At 40.6% G+C, this 12,500-nt stretch overlaps 1 protein-coding gene and 1 pseudogene across 1 annotated transcript in view; one reads left to right on the top strand and one right to left on the bottom strand.

The window, feature by feature from the left end:
• LOC137652330 (uncharacterized) overlaps positions 1-12,500 on the top strand; it is a 322,065-nt pseudogene that overhangs the window by 135,565 nt on the left and 174,000 nt on the right.
• Positions 1-12,500, bottom strand: part of LOC137651977 (uncharacterized) — a 16,167-nt gene that overhangs the window by 2,656 nt on the left and 1,011 nt on the right. The gene's annotated exons all lie outside the window — the stretch shown is intronic.

Raw genomic sequence — 12,500 nt, 5'->3', positions numbered from 1 at the left:
GAGGTTATATGGAGTTGGTGGAAGGTTGTTGCAAGCAGTGAAAAGTTTCTACAAGGGTAGTAAAGCATGTGTTAGAATAGGAAATGAAGTGAGCGATTGGTTTCCGGTGAGAGTGCGGCTGAGACAGGGATGTGTGATGTCGCCGTGGTTGTTTAACTTGTATGTTGATGGAGTGGTGAGAGAGGTGAATGCTCGAGTGCTTGGACGAGGATTAAAACTGGTAGGCGAGAATGATCATGAATGGGAGGTAAATCAGTTGTTGTTTGTGGATGATACTGTACTGGTATCAGACACAGAAGAGAAGCTTGACCGACTAGTGACAGAATTTGGATGGGTGTGTGAGAAAAGGAAGTTGAGAGTTAATGTGGGTAAGAGTAAGGTTATGAGATGTATGAGAAGGGAAGGTGGTGCAAGGTTGAATGTCATGTTGAATGGAGAGTTACTTGAGGAGGTGGATCAGTTTAAGTACTTGGGGTCTGTTGTTGCAGCAAATGGTGGAGTGGAAGGAGATGTACGTCAGAGAGTCAATGAAGGTTGCAAAGTTTTGGGGGCAGTTAAGGGAGTAGTAAAAAATAGAGGGTTGGGCATGAATGTAAAGAGAGTTCTATATGAGAAAGTGATTGTACCAACTGTGATGTATGGATCGGAGTTGTAGGGAATGAAAGTGATGGATAGACAGAAATTGAATGTGTTTGAGATGAAGTGTCTAAGGAGTATGGCTGGTGTATCTCGAGTAGATAGGGTTAGGAACGAAGTGGTGAGGGTGAGAACGGGTGTAAGAATTGAGTTCGCGGCTAGAGTGGATATGAATGTGTTGAGGTGGTTTGGCCATGTTGAGAGAAAGGAAAGTGGCTGTCTGCTAAAGAAGGTGATGAATGCAAGAGTTGATGGGAGAAGTACAAGAGGAAGGCCAAGGTTTGGGTGGATGGTTGGTGTTAAGAAAGCTCTGGGTGATAGGAGGATACATGTGAGAGAGGCATGAGAGCGTGCTAGAAATAGGAATGAATGGCGAGCGATTGTGACGCAGTTCCGGTAGGCCCTGCTGCTTCCTCCGGTGCTTTAGATGACTGCGGAGGTAGCAGCAGTAGGGGACTCAGCAGTAAGAAGCTTCATCTGTGGTGGAAATGTGGTAGGTTGGGCTGTGGCACCCTAGCAGTACCAGCTGAACTCGGCTGAGTCCCTGGTTAGGCTGGAGGAACATAGAGAGTAGACGTCCCCTTTTTGTTTTGTTTCTTGTTGATGTCGGTTACCCCCCAAAATTGGGAGAAGTGCCTTGGTATATGGATGGATGGATATATATATATATATATGTGTGTGTGTGTGTGTTTGTATATATATATATATATATATACACACACACATATATATATATATATATACAAACACACACACACACATATATATATATATATATATTTGGGCTCAAGCTATGTCGTCTTGATGGAAGGTTCGTAACGGTAGCTTCCAAGTGATATATGAACACAATGATATTCCCAGAGAATTTACCTTTAGGTCTCCAGAATTCTAACTCTTGGCGTAAATATCCTTAAAATTTTTTCTTAAGGATATCGCCTAAATCAGGGGACGTATAGCTTGATACGACACATAGCGGTCTTCACCCCGAATAGCGTTTTCACCTCGAAAGGGAAGAATGGAAATTTTGGAAGAAGAGCCGTTATCAAGGCTACCCTATTCCCCATACGACTATTGAGTATCAAGATGGCGCCATATTCAAGATGGTGCCATATTCAAGATGGCGGTTAATCCTAATTTGTAGCGAATTCACATGGTGGTGTTCCCTGTGTATCTAACCTTTTTTTATTGATTTTGCAAGGATTTTTATGCAATCTCCAGCTTCTTTTGCCTCTGGAAAGTTGAGTATTGATTCTTTATAATGTATATAATTCAAGCTTCAGTTTCACAGTGAAATTAGAGTAATTTATCGTGCTTAAGAGCTAGGCCTGTTACAGGAGGCGCCTTGGGCGCTGTCTTTCATTAGGCATGTGTTATTTAGTTAGTAGAACGACTTTCCCGGTTGAAATAGCATTAATGAAGTATGAAAGCTATTTTGGCATAGTTTTACTTGTAAGATATTTATGGTATGCATAATTTTCCTCTGTCTTTGTCGATCGAATACGTTAGAGTTTCGGTGATTTAAGTAACCGAGATCTCGTCTTGCCTACGTTACCTTATCTAAGCGATGTTGTATACTTTCAGACATTTCCCCGGTTACTCTTGTGTATCATTTTATCGATTCTAAGGGAGATAGTATATCTCCTATAATTATGTAAATCGAATCTTGTCTCCTATGGAGAACCATGGGTAATCCCTCTTTCCCTCTGAGTGCCGCCTCAGGCAGCAACCCCTTCTGGTCTTGCCATAGAGTGGTTACTCCGGTTTGACTAGGTTAGGGTTTTTCTGTCTCCCACCTTGCCGGCGAGAGTCCGGCTTTGCTTTTTGATGGAACCTCAGAGTATTCAGTCTTTTGCCGGCGGCAGGCCAGCAGGGTGAGTAGTCACTCTCCTGCTGGCTTATAGCCGCCGGCATAGGAGGCTAAGCTTCCCTAAACTGCACCTGAGGTGGTGGTGTGTTGCCGCCACCTTCTCCCTGTGGTTTCAAAGACTAATCCTATGCTGGCAGACCGTGGCTGAAGAATAGACATTCTTCTACAGCCTAGGATGGTGCCGGCACTGAAGCGATGTTTCTCCTTTGTTGAGATGGGCCGGCAAACGTGCCGTCCCCTCCTAACAATTTTACGGCAGACCCTAGGTTGAAGAATAGAAATTATTCTGCCGTCTAGGACGGAGCAGATACTGAAACAGAGTTTCTCCCTTGTATAGTGGGGTCGGCAACATTTCCGCTGCCTTTTACAGTTGATATAGGACCCTTTCCCTACCCTTCTCTGTGTCCTTTTACCATGGCCGTCGTCCTGCAATCTCACCGCTTGCCGCCAGGTTTGCGGGGCCCTACGGGCTCCTATATGGCAGCTTTTTGGTCACTCAGCTTTCCCTTATGAACAAGTATCCGAGAGGGTTGTGTCGGCCATGACAGCTGCCGGCAGCCATGACGGCTGTCGGTGGGAGACCCTTCTGTCAACAAGGTTCTTCATTCCTCCCTTGGACTGTCGTCCACAAGTCTTGTAACCGGGGTACTAACCCGGCTGGCGCCGATAGGTACTTACTCAGTCAGCGGATTGCGGACTGTACCTGTGCCGACGGGTACTAGCCTGCCGGCAACCGTACTTGTGGTCAAATGGAAGCCTGAATAATGCATTCCTCCCTTCCATTTGAACCTTCTTTCTGGGGGAAGGCAGTTAATTATATATTTACATTCTTATTTAGTGTAAACATACACAGTAATAAGGCAGTCCTTCACTAATGCTTTCTCTCTCTCTAACTGCTAGTATGCCGGCCGGATTATGCCGTCAGGAATTAGCTATGCCGAATATATGCCAGCTGAATTACAGTATATGATTATACAGTAGTCAGTATATTTGCAGTACAGTATACACTGTAGATAAAAAACTACTGTATATATTATGCAAGTAGTTATTTTCTAACCTATCTACAATATCATTGCCCAGGCTTTTGCTGAGACTAATCCTACATTGAAAGAATAGAATTCCTTCAATACTCTGATTAGAAATCAGTTTACATTTTACCCTACAATATTAAATAATTTAGAAGGGCCAGTGGTAGTATACTTTCTATCCTTAAAGGTTAGAATCCTTGTCTTTGAGCTTCCCTGATCAGGAAACTCTGTGGTTTTAACATTGGGAGGGAAGGTAACAGCAATTGCTGGATGGGATACACAAGTATGTGTTTTTTTCTAATTTTTAGTCCAGTCGCTTAACATTCCGGCTGGACCGTGCAGCCAGGTGCTAGCCATGTCGGCAGCACTCTGGCTGAACTACAGTATATGATTATACAGTAGCCAGTATATTTGCAATATAGAATAGACTGTAAACAGAAAGCTATAATATTATTATACAGTAGTTAATTTCTTACATATCTTGTGAACTCTTGTGCAGACTTTTGCTGAGACCGAACCTATATTGAAAGAATAGAATTCCTTCAATACTATGATTGGAAATCAATTAATACTGACCCTACAAAATTAAATAATTAGAATGGTCAGTGGTAGTGTACACTTTTTCTATACGTAGGGGTTAGAACCCTTTTCTTCGAGTTGCCCTGATAAAAAAAATTCTTTATTTCTAATGGGGGGGGGGGCCAGGTTACAGTAATTGGTTGCGAGGGATACACAAGTATGTGTCTCTAACTATTCATTTCTAGCTTACTATCCTATATTATAATGATTAAAATATGACTAATTACATATTGCTTATCAGGTGAGATAAACAATCATATACTCATTTTGTTTTCCTTTCTTTAAAGGAGGAACCTCAGAAGAAAATTGATACAGTTTTCTGCAATAATAAAGAGTAAGTACTATTACGGTCATAAAGCATGCAGGTCTCATGCCCCCTGCAATATTATTACCGAATACCTTCTATATTGGGACCACCAAGTCTGCAATATCTGCCCGACTTAAGTGACTGAAGGTTTTGATAACCCCAAGTCAATGGAGTCTAGGGATGCGGCATGTAAGAAACTACGCAAATGGGTAAGAGGGTTCCAGAAGAACTCTCCGGGACCATACCTACTTAACGATAGGATGTGTAGTTTTACTATTCCCGTAAGCGAGTAGTGAAATGGTGGTACCCAAGCACGACTCGTACCTCCCTGCATCCAGATTGCCATCTAGACAGAGGGCAGGAAGGCACTTATGGAAGAAGATGACGATGTCGTGTCGGAATTCCTTCCGTCTGTGCCGGCCCCCGAGCCGTTAGCCTCGACGTCTTCACCTTCTACCTCTCTATTAGACAAAATGAGCCAGTCACTGGCCCATCTTACAGGTCTAATGGGAAACTTTCGGAAACGAGGTGAAACAAAGGAAGCGAAACTCAAGAGAGAGCTCCGTGAAGCTCCACTTATCGCCTCCCGAGGGTCATTCAAGCGACCCATGGACCAAGACCTCCCGACATGCTCCAAGACCAATCCCTAGAGGTATGCGGAGCTTATGCCGATTTTGGACGGCAAACTATATCTCAGAGAAGATGGGACTTGTCCCGTTAGACAAAATCCAGTTTTGGCCAAGCTTTAACGCTTTCTCTGAGTGCTTCATTCGACTGAAGTATGAGCCAACGTCAGAAAAAGAGACAGAACCAAAGGAAATCATGGCTCTCGACCACAATAAGGCACAGGCTCTCTTGTCAAGTAGCCTGAGAAAGGTGGGCTACTTGGTGCCAAATTTGTTCCCCTTGAGTATGGAACACCCTCCCTCTCTTGCTCCTGCTTCAATAGCATTCCTCTTTACGTGGAAGGCATTCAAATTGGTTGCCAAGGCAGTGGAGGCATGCAATCTATGCCCTACACTTGAGGAGGTGCAGGCCTCTGTCACTAGCCTTGCCCCTACAGGAGAAGGATTTGAAGGAAGTCCACTTAACCTTCTCAGTAGGGAAACTGGATGCGGACATTGCAGGACAGCAGTTTAGCGAGAATCTCCCTAATATTTCTGAGTTTTTCTTGTACAAGGAACAAGAGACAAAGGAGAGACTTGCAGCCTCCTTATCCCTACAAAACTGCATAGAGATGTGTGCAGCCCAACGAAGTACCCCACACATGCTCATGGTCCTGGCCAAGATGCATATGGCCACTTTACTAAAAGACCTATATGCCTTTATGAAGGCTAGGAGAGCCTGTAGAGAGTTAGTGTTCGCTGCTGCAACAGTGAAACTGGAACCGAGGAAGCTGATATCTTCTAACATCTGGGGTAAAGACCTCTTTCCAAGCGAAGTAGTCAAAGAGGTAGTCGAGAAAGCTACCACGGAGAATAGGAACCTTCTCTAGGAGTGGGGCATCTCTTCAAAGAGGAAGTATTCCCCGGATTTGAGTCTCCTAATTAAAAGGAAGACGGAAAAGTCTAGACTTTTTCCTCGGTCTGCTCGACAACATCCCACAGTTTCTATGACCGCGGTGCCCCAGGTAGGTGGTCGAGGAGGTAAATCTTCTTATTAATCGAAGCAAAGACACGCTTCTGGTAGGAGGGTGGCTGCAATAGGATCGTTGGACATTCGATCCTTGGGTCCAAGGCCTAATTGAGATCGGACTAGGATGGAAATTAGACATGTCTCCACCTTCATGTCTTCAACTCTTCCAAAACTCCAACCCCGTATTAGAAGAGTATACCCTATAGCTCTGGAGCATACAGATTATAGGGAAAGCATGGTCCATCAAATTCCAGGGAAGAGTCTTTTGTGTTCTCAAAAAGGACTCAAGAAATCTCAGAGTCATTCTGGACTTGTAGCCGCTCAACAAGTTGGTAAGAAACAACAAGTTCAGGATGTTAATCCTTCTACACATAAGAACCCTATTGCAAAAAAGGGGCGTTCACAGTCTCGATAAACCTAACAGAGGCCTATTGGCAGCTTCTAGTCAGTCGCCCCCTCTCCTCCTACATAGGATTTAAGTTACGGAACATAAAGTATGGTCTAAGAGCCATACACTTTGTACTAAACACAGTCCCAAGTATCTTCACGAAATTGGTGGACGCACTCGTGGAATAACCATTCCTAGAAACTGTTCAGGTAACAAAGTCCCTGAATGAATGGCTGGTGTGGGCAGCACCCGAAGCGGCTGGTCTGCAAGCATCCAAGGAAGTAACCTAGTTCCTGGACCATCTGGGAAGCAAAATCAACTTCAAGAAGTCTCGACTCTCAAGAGCTCAAAGGTTTCAAAGGCTGGAAAACCATTGGAACCTGAGGTCACATTGTATCTCCTGTCACTTAGGGAAGAAGAAGAAGATCGCAGGGTCGGTCAAGAGACTATTGTATTCCGACAGGATTTCAAGATGCCAACAGGAAAGTGTACGGAACTCTCCAGTTCGCAGCAGTGACAGACCCAGTGCTAAGAGCACAGCTAAAAGATACGTCAGAAGTCTGGAGAAGATACGCATCAAACGCTAGAAGAGATCTAAAATGACCAATATCGGTCTTCCCTTGATCACTTCTCCACCCATGGTCGAAGGCCAAAAGCCTCATGAGGACCGTGCTTTTGCAACCACCTCTGCCATCGAAGATCATCCACTTGGATGCCTCGACGGAAGAATGGGGATTTCAATCCCATCAAAGGAAAGTTCAAGGTACTTAGCCATCTCTGTTCAAGGCCCATTTCATCTACATTTGGAAAGCCATGGCAGTCCTGTTGATGTTGGGAAACCTCTCTCTACGCAGATCAGCTCACATCAGGCTCATCTTGGGCAGCGATGTGATAATGAGATGTCTGAACCGATAAGGTTCGAGATCATCCCATATAATCCATGTGATATTAGTCATCCCTTGCCTAAAGATATGACACCTATCAGCAGTTCACTTACAAATGATCCGCAATGTGACCGCAGATGCTCTACTCAGGCTTAACCCGATAGTGTCAGAATGGTCCAGAGACGCAGACACATTCTCTTCTAGATTGGAACAAGTCCCGGAACTACAGATCGACCTCTTCATGACGAACATCATCAAGAAACTACCTCGATATGTAGCCTCATACGAGGACCCTCTAGGGGAGATAACGGACGCCATGTCCCTAGTTCGGAACGGATGGACCTGGGAATTCCTCTTCCTTCCATTCAATCTCCTATGGAAGGCCCTCAATGCGCTGAGATCCTTCCAAGGAACGGCAGCTCTAGTGGCTCCCAAGTGGCCCAAGAGCAACTGGTTCCCACTAGTGAGGGAACTAAGGCTGAGGCTGACCCTTGTACCGAACTCAGCACTATCTCAAAGAGTTCAAAAGTTAACTGTCCTTCGATTTATCACAGAGAGCACAAAACCTTCATTTCATGATTTTTTTGCCCTAGCGGTTAAGGAAAGATTTTGGATCTCAAAAGGCAGTATAGACTTATTAGAAGAGTACAAGTCTAAGTCAACTAGTAGACAATATGAATCGTCTTAGAAGTGGGTTGCTTTTGTTAAAGCAAAAAGACCAAAAGAAATTCCAATAGACTTCTGCCTGTCCTTCTTTATCCACCTTCATAATTAAGGTCTGGCAGCTAACATGATAACTACGTGTAAGTCATCCTTGACTAGACATCTATATGCCTTTCAAGTGGATCTGATGAACGAAATCTTTAACAAGATCCCAAAAGGCCTGCGCTAGACTTAGGCCTGTGGCTCCTCCGAAGCCCATCTAATAGACAAGGTTCTACATTATGCTTCATCTGTGAACAATGAAGATTGTTCACTCAAGGATCAAACCCAGAAGGTTATTTTCTGGTTCGCTATAGCCTCAGGGGCTAGAGTTAGTGAAAGAGTAGCCCAATCAAGAAATGAGGGCCACATTCAGTTCACGGAAATGGGAGAACTGAATCTCTTTCCTGATCCAGCTTTTCTCACCAAGAACGAGCTACCCACTAAAAGATTGGGTCCGTGGAGAATCTGCCCTCAGAAGGAAGATATCTCTCTATGTCCAGTAGAGTGTCTAAAGATCTATCTGCGTAGAACCTCAGACTCCAGTAGAGGACAGCTCTTTATGGGAGAAACATCAGGATCAAACTTATCCCTAAAACAACTGAGGGCAAAGCTCACCTACTTCATTCGCAGAGCGGATCCTGACAGTACACCCGCAGGTCATGATCTGATGAAAATCGCCTCATCACTGAACTTTTTTCAGTATATGGACTTTGAACGTCTCCCTTCATATACTGGATGGAAATCATCCAGAATGTTCTATAAACACTACGCCTAGCAAGTCCATGAACTGAAGCATTATGTGGTGGTGGCAGGTAGTGTATTAAAAAACTGTCGTCTAGTCCTACGATAAACAGTTAATTGATTTGGACTATCAATTAGGGTGAAAAGGTGTTGACACTTCTAGTGAGATACCTTTTAAGTGAGTGCCACCATGGTGATACTAAGACTGTTCAAAATTCTCAGGTGTGGAATTATACAGATAACACTTGTACCGTGTGTACGTAGTACACAGTGTTGATAGTATACAACATGTACAGAATTTATATTGGGAAAATTCATCAAAATTATCAGTTTTAGAGTGGTACTCATCATTTCTTCCCTTTCAGGGAGGAAAAATATTTTCTTTATATGTTGCATGTATAATTCCTTTAACATGTTACATTCATTTCACTCGTTTTTCTATTTAGTCATTTATTCGAAATAAATGTCTATTAGAATGTAATTGCGTCCCTTTTCGCCCTGCAAATTGCACATTAAAGATGCCAGAGTTCTCTTAATACTTATCTAAGTATTTATAAACAATGGATATAGTTGACACTGATATTGTTCCTACAATATATACAAACTGTGAGACCGTTTGTATATCTGGTGAATACTTATGTTTGTTCATATAACACATGCTAACCTTGAGGCCCCTTTTCTACTGTCTAGTATGACTCTTCACTATAATGGATAGGAAGCAACAAACATTGCCTATGATTAGTGGTGATGACGGATAACGGTAACGTCATTTGTGTCAATGGTCCAGATGACCATAGAAAAAATTACCTATAGTTAAGGCCTCAATGAAAATCCACAGATACAGTACTTTCTAATAATTCTCTGTTAAACTTCTATCAGGACGACATGGCTTGAGCCCAAAAATCGGATTTTGAGTGAAGCGAAAAATCTATTTTTGGGTGAGATAGCCATGTCATTCTTATGGACCCGCCCTCCTTTTCTATAGAAAAAGCCTTGGCAGAATCACTCCCGAAACTACTATATCTGTAGCATCATACTCAATGCTACAAGGAATAACCACCATTTTGAATATGTGGCCATCTTGATACTCAATAGTAGTATGAGAAATAGGGTAACCTTGGTAACGGCTCCCCTCCCAAAATTGCCACTCTTCGCGCTCGAGGCGAAAACGCTATTCCAGGTGAAGATCGCTGTGTCATAACAAGATATACATCCCCAGATTTAGGCGATATCCTTAAAAAAAAAAAAATTATAAGGATATTCGCGGCAGAAGTTAGAATTCTGGAGACCTAAAGGTAAATTCTCTGGGAATTTCACTGTAGTTCATATATCCCTTTAAAGCTACTATTAGGAACCCTTCCAAAAGAACGACATGGCTACCTCACACAAGATTAGATATTTTGCTTTGCTAAAAATTCTATATATATATATATATATATGTATATATATATATATATATATATGTATATATATATATATGTATATATATATATATATATACATATATATATAAATATATATATATATATATATACACAGTATACATGTATATATATATATATATATATATGTATATATATATATATATATAAATATAGATATATAAATATAGATATATATATATATATATACATATATATATATATATATATACATATGTATATATATATTCATATATATATATATATATATGTGTGTGTGTATATATATATATATATATATACATATGTATATATATATATATATATATATACATATATATATACGTATATATATAATATATATATATATATATATATAACATATATATATATATATATATATATATTTATATATATATATATATATATATAATATATATGTACATATATATATATAAATATATATATATATATATATAAATATATGTATATATATATATACATATATATATATATATATATTTATATAAAATATATATATATATATATATATATATGTATGTATATATATATATATATATATATCTTGAAAAGGTTCCACAATGATGTAAGACGTGTTTGAAAACTTAGTGTATGTATGTAGATATTACAAAAATGTTTAGAGCTTTCGTCCATCATCTATGGACTTGGTCACTAAAATGTTTATAAAATTACAAGTCAGGTACTGATATAAGGAAAAACAAAAATATATAAACAATTCAAATATATAGCCATATAGTTAAAATAGATTAAAATTAATTACAAAACGATTTCAGGTTGTTGGGCCCTTGTCTTTTCCAAAATTCTTTGAGATCTTCTGGGTGGTATGTTACGATGGTCACTGGCCAATTCGATGTTTTGGTAGCTCTGGTCGTTTGTCACTTGCAATGTCTGTGGAGGATGCATCTGTGAAGGAGGGACAGAGGAGGAAGCATCTCTTAATTTGGCACATATATTCCTACAGTTACGAATTTTGCTCTTACTACACATTTCTTCACTGATGTTTTCATCTTCTACTATTCCCCTGTTACCCCCAAAAGTCTTGTTCAAAAAGATTCTAAGTGATTCCATGTAAGGATTGTGAGGAATGCTACATCGGGGAGAACAGCCGCTCGTTGGAAGAGAGGAAAAGGGAACATATTGCAGCTTGCAGATCGGGGAACTACTATAGTGCCATAGCCCGACATACTTGGGAGAAAAGTCATGCAATAGCCTTCAATAAGGCATAAATTGTTTACAGGTGTCGTGACAGGGCAATCAGGAGAACGATTGAAGGTGCTGTGATCTCTTTGAACAACACTTTTGAGGGTAACAGGGGAATAGTAGAAGATGAGAACATCAGTGAAGAAATATGTAGTAGGAGCAAAATTCGTAACTGTAGGAATATATGTGCAAAAATAAGAGATGCTTCCTCCTCTGTCCCCTCCTTCACAGGTGCATCCTCCACAGACATTGCAAGTGACAAACGACCAGAGGTACCAAAACATCGAATTGGCCAGTGACCATCGAAACATACCACCCAGAAGATCTCAAAGAATTTTGGAAAGGATAAGGGCCCAACAACCTAAAATCGTTTTGTAATTGATTTTAATCTATTTTAACTATATGGCTATGTATTTGAATTGTTTATGTATTTCTGTTTTTCCTTATATCAGTACCTGACTTGTAATTTTATAAACATTTTAGTGACCAAGTTCACAGATGATGGACGAAAGCTCTAAACGTTTTTTGTAATATCTACAAATATACACCAAGTTTTCAAACACGTCTTACATCATTGTGGAACCTCTTCAAGATAACAAGGAAGTACGACATTGTACTTGTTTGCACCATATATATATATATATATATATATACATATATATATATATATATATATATATATTCAAATAAGCCATATATATTTTTTGATATATTAATGTCTGGATTCTCTTAACGACCTCGGGATCAGAGCCCCAGGCGAAATCACACAAAGACAAGAGCTTGGCTCCGGCCGGGAATCGAACCCTGGTCGGCAAGCTTATATAGACAGTGACTAACCCATTCGTAGCCGAATGGGTTAGTCACTGTCTATATAAGCTTGCCGACCGGGGTTCGATTCTCGGCCGGAGCCAAGCTCTTGTCTTTGTGTGATTTCACCTGGGGCTCTGATCCCGAGGTCGTTAAGAGAATCCAGACATTAATATATCAAAAATATATATGGCTTAGGCTATTTGAATATGAAAAACACGTAAAAATGTGCAAAATTTATCATATATATATATATATAT

The sequence above is a fragment of the Palaemon carinicauda genome, chromosome 13, assembly GCF_036898095.1.
Source record: "Palaemon carinicauda isolate YSFRI2023 chromosome 13, ASM3689809v2, whole genome shotgun sequence".
NCBI classification, from domain to species: domain Eukaryota; kingdom Metazoa; phylum Arthropoda; class Malacostraca; order Decapoda; family Palaemonidae; genus Palaemon; species Palaemon carinicauda.
The sequence above is the reverse complement of the archived record's forward strand: the minus strand, read 5'-3'. Positions and strand labels throughout refer to the sequence as shown.